At 40.3% G+C, this 8,646-nt stretch overlaps 1 pseudogene; it reads right to left on the bottom strand.

Moving 5' to 3' along the window:
- Positions 1–1,695: 1,695 nt before the first annotated feature.
- On the bottom strand, positions 1,696–2,305 carry LOC101648002 (annotated as a pseudogene).
- Positions 2,306–8,646: the final 6,341 nt, after the last annotated feature.

The raw sequence follows: 8,646 nt of genomic DNA, 5'->3' as shown, positions 1-8,646 counted from the left end.
TGGGGGATGAGGAGAATAACCACACAATCTAATGGAAAATTGTATTCCGAAAAAAAATGTGAAAACCCAGATGTGAACAAAATTCTGGAAACATATTACCAACATAATTTAACATAGATTTATGCACAAAATCTAAAGAAAACTATAACATAAGAAATAGATGGAGTCATTAAAAAACTTGAAACAACAAAAAGTCCAGGAACAGATAATATAACTAGGAAATCCTCCTAGAAATTTAGTAAAGAGTTATCATCAATTCCACGTAAATTATTCGAGAATATAGGAAATGATAATATAGCATGAAACTCATTTTATAAAGCAAATATAACACAATTACTAAAATTAGGTAAAGACATTACCAAAATGAAAAACTATAAACCATTATCCTTTATCAACATATAAACCAAACATTTCAACAAAGATCCTAGCTAACAAAATTATACAAAATATATTTTGAAATTACATAATGATTGAGATTCATATTAAATATGCAAGTATGGTTCAATATTAGGAAAGCAATCAATTTAATCCACCATGTAAATAAAACAAATGAATCATATGATTGTATCTATTTTTTTTACTGTGGAAAAGATTTATTAGTCTGAACAAGTTGGTTTGGGAACACTGTTGGCTACCTGTTACAGTAAATTATCAAGATTTTCACTGCAGCAGTATTTTCCCCACACACATCAGAATCCGGGAGCAAAATGCCATTCTCAAATTGCCCTTTAGTGTTTTGTTCTGGTTTTCCTACTCCCACACCTCAAAATACAGAGAGAGGTTTGTGAGTATGAACTAGCCATTTACAGAAGCCATAAGATACAGATATTCATAAACATTATACACGTTATAATTGAGGTACTTGGGCAAACACTACCAACGTTTATGAAAAAGGGGAGTTGGTTTTAAAATTCGTAAGAACTATATGAGTTATCATAAATACCCCTCCCACGTCCTTCCGAATCAAAATGGGGGAAATCTTTACTGTCACTGCCAACTGCCACAGACCAAAGGGCCCTGAGTCCAATGTACATGTCACAGAACAAATGCTCCAGTGAAGCGGAGTTACCCACTCGAATTTATTAAAAGACCAAACTCCCTTAACATATCAATGCTACTTTAAAGGCATCATCAGAACAAAAAGAGATTTAATTGTAAGTTGACCGGGGCTACTCTCCGTGAGCAGAAGTTTTCTTAATACTAAGAGAGAATCTGTCTGCCAATATCCTAGAAAAGCTGTGGAATCATGCTCCTTGTAATACCGGAAAGAAGATGCGCCAGGTTTGAGGATAGATGTCGCGCTCCCAGTGGGCCTGGGAGGACCAGGTTCCAAGTAATTCAGTAAACAATAGGAAAATTGAAGCAAAAAGGAGATCAAAAGCAGACCTTATATCAACTTATACTAAAATAGATGGAGTTTTTTTTTAACATTACATGATAAATGTAAATCATAAAATCAAATGTACTTCTAAAGGGACACCTATTTTGTTACATTTTTTTAAAAAAATGAAGACTGTAAACTGTGCATGCTTACCATAACATTACCTGGGAAAGCCAATGAGTGGAATTTCCTGCAACTATTTACTGTCATGATACAAAACAAATTATGTGCAAACTGCAAGGTCCCTAAAAGAGCAGTTAGAGAGTTTATGTACAGGAAGGATGTCATTATGTTATCAAATGTGTCCCCAGAGTTTATAGCATAGCACAGTAGCTGCCACACCCTCCTCCAACCTGGCCTTCTTCTCTGTATGACAGCTTCACTCCTTCATTCTGGTTCTTGCTCTCCCACAGTCCAGGGGTCTGGATGATCTTTTCCACCAGTTCCTCTAAGGCACACTGTACACCATCACAAGTTTTTGCACTTGCCTCTATAAACAACACGGAATGCTTGCGGGCAAATTTCAGACCTTCATTTCTACCAACTTCACTATTTTTCTTATCAATTTTATTTCCAACGAGCATGTTGACTATGTCATTTTTCGTGCAGTATGTTTCCAATTCATTTAGCCAATTATCCAGCTTAAGAAACGTGTCTCTTCTTGTAACATCATACACTAATATAACACCCTGTGCAACTAACTCCATAATAGCTGGAGTTAACGTTCTGAACCTTTCTTGATATTGCAAGTTTGGCTTTATTTCCATCCACTGAAATTGTTTTCACCTTAAAGTCAACACCTATTGTTGCTGCAAGTTCAGGATCAAAAGCATCATCTGTGAACCTCAACAGCAGGCTGGACTTGCCCACCCCTCTCTCGCTGATGATGACAATCTTGGGGGTGGTCAGCACGCCTTCGTCCATCCTAACGCCGCTCTGCTCCGACCCCGCTGGGGGCCCCGGTCCACCTGATTGCATCTATTGATGCAAAAAAAGGCATTCGGTAAAATTCAACATCCATTCTTTCTTTTTGATTTTTAGAATTCCAAAGTGAGTAATTTTTCTTTTTTCTTTTTCCTTTTTTAACATTTTATTAGGGGCTCATACAACTGTTATCCCAATCCATACACACATCAATTGTGTAAAGCGCATTTGTACATCGTTTCTCAAAACATTTTCTCTCCATTTAAACCCCCGACATTAGGTCCTCATTTTTCCCCTCCCTCCCCGCTCGCCCCTCCCGCATGAGCCCTTGATAGTTTATAAATGGGTATTTTGTCATATCTTGCCCTGTCCGACGTCTCCCTTCATCCACTTTTTGGTTGTCTGTCCCCCAGGGAGGAGGTCACACACAGTTCCATGTAATCGGTTCCCTCTTTCCTACCCATTCTCCCTTTACCCTCCCTGTTTTGCCACTCACACCACTGGTCCTATAGGGCTCATCCGTCCTGGATTCCCTGTATTTTCAGTTCCTATTTGTACCAGTGTACCTCCTCTGGTCCAGCCAGTCTTGCAAGATAGAATTCGAGTCATGGTAGTGGGAGCGGGGATGAAACCTTTAGGAACTAGAGGAAGGTTGTATTTCTCATCATTGTTACATCGCACCCTGACTGGCTCATCTCCTCCCCGAGACCCCTCTGCAAGGGGATCTCCAGTGGCCTACTAATGGGCTTTGGATCTCCACTCCGCACTCCCCCCATCATTCACTATGGTAAGATTTTTTGTTCTGATGATGCCTTACACCTGATCCCTTCGACACCTCGTGGTTGCATAGGCTGGTGTGCTTCTTCCATGTGGGCTTTGTTGCTTCTGAGCTTGATGGCCGCTTGATTACTTTCAAGCCTTTAAGACCCCAGACGCTATACTTTTTGATAGCCGGGCACCATCAGCTTTCTTCACCACATTTGCTTATGCACCCATTTGTCTTGTTTTTAATGCATGTTGTCTCCTCAACATCCATTCTTCATAAAAGTATTCAATAAAATAGGATTATGAGGGAAAATCCTCAACATAACAAAGTTCATATATGCAAAATCAAAGCCAACATTTCATTCAATGTAGAGAATTTGAATGCATACCTCCTCCAAACATGAACCAGTCAAGGCTGCACTTTATCACCATATTGATTTATATATTCCTAGACCACTTGGCCAGAGTTATTAGACATCAAAAAGAAATCAAAGACATACAAATTGTCAAAGAAGAAGTAAAACGTTCTCCATTTGAGGAGAAAACGCCAAATACTCAATTTTAAAAATTACTGGAGGTAACTGAAAAATTTGACAACACAGCAGGCTAGAAATCAACATATAAAACTAATTGAATTATTTAAAAATTGTTTATTATTAATTCAGAGTTAATACATATATCATTCCATAGTTCAATTATGTCAAGCAGAATTGTACAATTGTTAACACAATCAGTTTCCAAATACTCTTTTTCTTCCTGGACTTCTTGACATCATCTCCCCTGTACCCCACCACCATCCCTGTAAGCCCACCCCATCCCCCCGTAAACCTTATTCTAACTGCTGTCCCTATAGGTTTATCAATCCTGGGTTTCATATATCAAAACACAGAAAAACTGTAACACCTTTTCAAGCTGGTCACCTCCAATGATATAACACCTCTAAGTTATACCCTAGTATGGGCAAACCAAACCAAACCAAAACAAAAATACAGAAAATGTAGAAAACCAGATCAGTTCCAGTATTCATCAGACAATGGACACGGTTTTAACTGTTCAAGCCCAATTTATGCCTTTGATTTTCTATACCAATTTCACCAATAAACTCTATTTAGTAACCACTTTCCTCCCATCACTCAATTGTGAATAGAGGGAGCTAATTGGAGACTTTTTTCCTACATAGTTCCCACAAATGAATCTTGGGCCCCCACTTGATCCATAGGCTTTTGCAAATTGGATTATCACAATTTAGGATCTGTTACTAATCCCTCCTTCGATTTGGGATTATATGCTTTACAATTCTTTGGTGACTGATGATGTTGTTCTTCTTTCATGTGGACTTAGTTGATATCTCACTTAGATAGCTGCATGTTTGGAGAAAAGCCTTCAAGACCGCCAGATGCTATTTTATCTAATAGCCGGGCACCATCTAATTTCTTCACGACAATTTGCTATAGCACCTACATATTCTGTGTTCTCTTCCTGAGGGAGAGTATCCAGCAGACCCATGATGTAAGAAATAATTATTTTTAAAATTATAACTAAGATTTAGTGCAAGCCCAAAGCCCATTCCTGAATTTATGTTCTTTTAAAAATTTATTTTCTTTTAAAAATCATTTTATTAGAGGCTCATACAACTCTTATCACAATCCATACATACATCAATTGTATAAAGCACATTTGTACATTCACTGCCCTCATCATTCTCAAAACATTTGCTCTCCACCTAAGCCCCTGGCATCAGCTCCTCATTTTTCCCTCCCTCCCGCTTCCCCCTCCCTCATAAACCCCTGATCATTTATAAATTATGATTTTGTCATATCTTGCACTGTCCAACGTCTCCCTTCACCCACTTTTCTGTTGTCCATCCCCCCCAGGGAGGAGGCTATATGTAGATCCTTGAAATTGGTTCCCCCTTTCCAAGCCACCCTCCCGGTATCACCACTCACACCACTGGTCCTGAAGGTATCATCTGCCCTGGATTCCCTGTGTTTCCAGTCCCTATCTGTACCAGTGTACATCCTCTGGTCTAGCCATATTTGTAAGGTAGAATTGGGATCATGATAGTGGGGGCGGGGGAGGGAGCGGAGGAAGCTTTTAGGAACTAGAAGAAAGTTGCACGTTTCGTCGTTCTACATCGCACTTTGACTGGCTCGTCTCCTCTAGGAGACCATTCGGTAAGGGGATGTCCAGTGGCCTGCTGCAGTCCCTCCCTCCTTCATACTGATATGATTTTTTTGTTCTGATGATGCCTGATACCTGAACCCTTTGACACCTCATGATCGCACAGGCCGGTGCGCTTCTTCCATGTGGGCTTTGTTGCTTCTGAGCTAGATGGCCACTTGTTTACCTTCAAACCTTTAAGATCCCGGACACTATAGCTTTTGATTGCCAGGCACCATCAGCTTTCTTCGCCACATTTGCTTATGCACTCATTTGTCTTCAGCTATCATATCTGGGAGGTGAGCACACAATGATATGATTTTTTGTTCGTTGATGCCTGATAACTTGTCCCTTCAGCACCTCGTGATCACGCAGGCTGGTGTGCTTCTTCCATGTTGGCTTTGTTTCTTCTGAGTTAGATGGCCTAAAATTTATTTTTAATTGGTAGTTAATGCATATATCATATCATTCCATAGTTCAACCAGGCCAAGCAAAATTGTACAATTGCTTCCACAATCAGTTTCCAAACATACCTTTTCTTCCTGATCTCCTTGACATTGTCTCCCTTTTAACCCCACTCCCACCCCAACCCCCAAGCCATCACCATCCCTTTGCACCCACATGCTGCAACCCTTGTTTTACTTGCTGTCTCTATAGGTAAAGCAATTCTGGGTTTCATTTCCTGAAAAACAGAAAAACATATACCACAACTTCAAGATGGTGATCCCAATGGCATAACATCTCTGAGGTACACCCTAATATGAACAAACAAAAACAAAATAAAACAGAATGTCCATCACAGGTTTGTCAGAATAATACATATCTTAATACAGCATATAAGGCATTGATGTAGCAATACCTTGTTTGTCCGCCTACCAACAGTTAACAATCTTGGCACAGCTGTCTACTGCTTCCTCTGACACCATGTATTTCTGACTTAAGTCTTAAGGTTACAAGCATGCCTGAGGGAGAGTCCAATTCACCCTGTGGAGTTTCCAGATGGAATCTCACTGATGCAGCCTCTGGAGCATGCTGTGCACCTTGAAGATTTAGGATTCAGTGTCCCAGCATTCCACAATACCTGGCCTGGGTTACCAGGATACACCTGCTTCAATGTGACCCATTTGGTGCTTACTCTCAATGACACTTCCCCAATATTGTCCCCCAAAGCATTTTCAATCACTCCGCCCCAACTGGAGGCCAGTGTTCCCTCTTTTTCTACCAACAGACATACATTTATGATCCCCCAGACTTGTTTGTTGCTTTTTTCCTCTCCTGAATTGTTTTTCCCATAGGTATCCCTCATCCCTCTGATAAGACTGTCTTACCTGTCCGGGGGGACCTCATCATAGATTCGCATGGCACTCCATACCTCCTTCCCCTCTCTTGACCATTTGATCCCAGCTGACGTGAGGTACCCTCCATCCAAGGGACCTTCAAAATTCTTAGCTAGAACAGATGGTATATAGTTCATTGGCACTAGTCAGGCTCTTTCCCAGGCTGTCTGGCCGCCCAGCCAACATGGATACCCTATATGCTTGAGCCTGTTCTATTGCTTGTTCCTACAGCAGTGGACTCATTCAGTATTTGTTCTTTTGTGATTGACTAGCTCCTAGATCCCTCCATGTCTTGAGGTCTTTTATCTTTTTTTTTGAATGTGTAGTATTCCATTGTGTGTATATACCAGAGCTATTTTATCCACTGATGGATATTTGGGCTGTTTCCACCTTCTGGCTTTTGTGCTGGAGTGAAAAAATGGAAGCAGATATCTGTCCATGCTTTGTTTCTTCTTTGTTTTGGGTGTATGCCCAATAATAGTATTACTGGGTAATGTGGTATTTCAATTTCCATCTGTTTTAGATATCACCATATCACCTTCCAATAGGATTAACAGTGTATGGTAGGACTCCTTTTATCAACCCTTGGTTCCTGCACTCATGAATCCTGTTGATTGGAGAAACAGCACCATATATTCAATTGGATGCTGATTTAGAACATATATGGCCTCTTGGAGAACATCGCCCCAACCTTACAAGGTTTGCCACAAACCTATCACCATACCTGTATATTTAGAAGTCGATTCCATCATTCTATCAAGGCACGTACTTCAAGATGATGGAAAACATGATAAGACCAGTGGATTCTATGAGCACGGGCCCACTGCCTTAGTTTATTTGCTATAAAGTGAGTCCCTTCATCTGAGGCGATACTGTGCAGGATACCATCTTGGTGGGTGAGATATTCTGTAAATACATGAATGGTAGTTTTGTCAGAAGTATTGTGTGCAGGGGAAGCAAATTCCTAATGCTACCCTTTCCATGAAATAAGTGGTCCTATGTATTCAACCTGCCACCAGGTTGCTGGTTGTGCCCCAAGGAATGATCCCATACTTGCACTCAGTATTGGTCTCTGCTGTTTGCAGATTGGGTAATCAGCCATAGCAGTAGCCAACTCAGCCATGGTGCATGGAAGTTAATGTTGCTGAGTGCATGAATTACCTCCATTCTCCCACCATAGTCTATGTGTTTTTGTACCCATTAGGCAAGGAAAGGAGTGGTTGAAGAAAGAGGATGACTGGTTTTCACATAATGTGCCTTCCTGTCCACTTGATTGTTAAAGTTTTCTTCTGCTGAGGTAAGCCTTTGGTGAGTATTCACATGAAGCATAAATATCTTCACATTTTTGGCTCATTCAAAAAGCTCTATGCAAAAAAAAAAAAAAAAAAAGCTCTATGCAAAGACTTGTTCCTAAAAGTTCCTTGTCACCAATTTTCTAATCACGCTCCTTCAAAATCCTTGACTATCCAAACAAACCATTGTCCATAACCCTTGAAACTGAATACCATTACATATTTGGCCATTCTCCTTCCAAGAAAATGGAACAAACAGGTGTACTACTCAAAATTCTGCACAGTAAAGAATTATCCTTCAGCACTGTCATCAGGGTGGTCCCAGAATGGGATTGAAGAGCTGCTACTGTTCACTTTCTAGTAGTATCTCCATATCATGCAGTCATCAGTAAACCAAGCACTAGTTTTTCTGTTCCTCAGTCAATTGATGATAAGAAACTCCTCATGAGGCCATACCTGCAGACTGAGAGAAAATCAGTACTGTGACACATTGAAGACCCATAAGCATTTTTACTACTTCTTCATATAGTTTGATTACACTTTCAGGTCTTATTCAAGACTGATCTCATATATGGAGTGATTCAGATGCTTCTAGAGAAGACTAGGACAAAAACTAACAGTATAAACTTCTGGTAGTGTAGTGGGGTTCTTTGTCAAAGGAACTTGACCTCCCCTTTGTTCAAGGGCTCGTGGGCTCGTAAACTAGCTCATGTGTACAAGTTGATTGATTGGTCGTGACTCTCTATTCTGGTTATTCTAGTTAGACTGTCATTCACCTGATCTAGAA

Source organism: Echinops telfairi, unplaced genomic scaffold, assembly GCF_000313985.2.
Source record: "Echinops telfairi isolate 266 unplaced genomic scaffold, ASM31398v2 ScPeMD7_7423;HRSCAF=8461, whole genome shotgun sequence".
In the NCBI taxonomy this organism is placed as follows: domain Eukaryota; kingdom Metazoa; phylum Chordata; class Mammalia; order Afrosoricida; family Tenrecidae; genus Echinops; species Echinops telfairi.
This window is presented reverse-complemented; position numbering and strand designations above follow the sequence as displayed.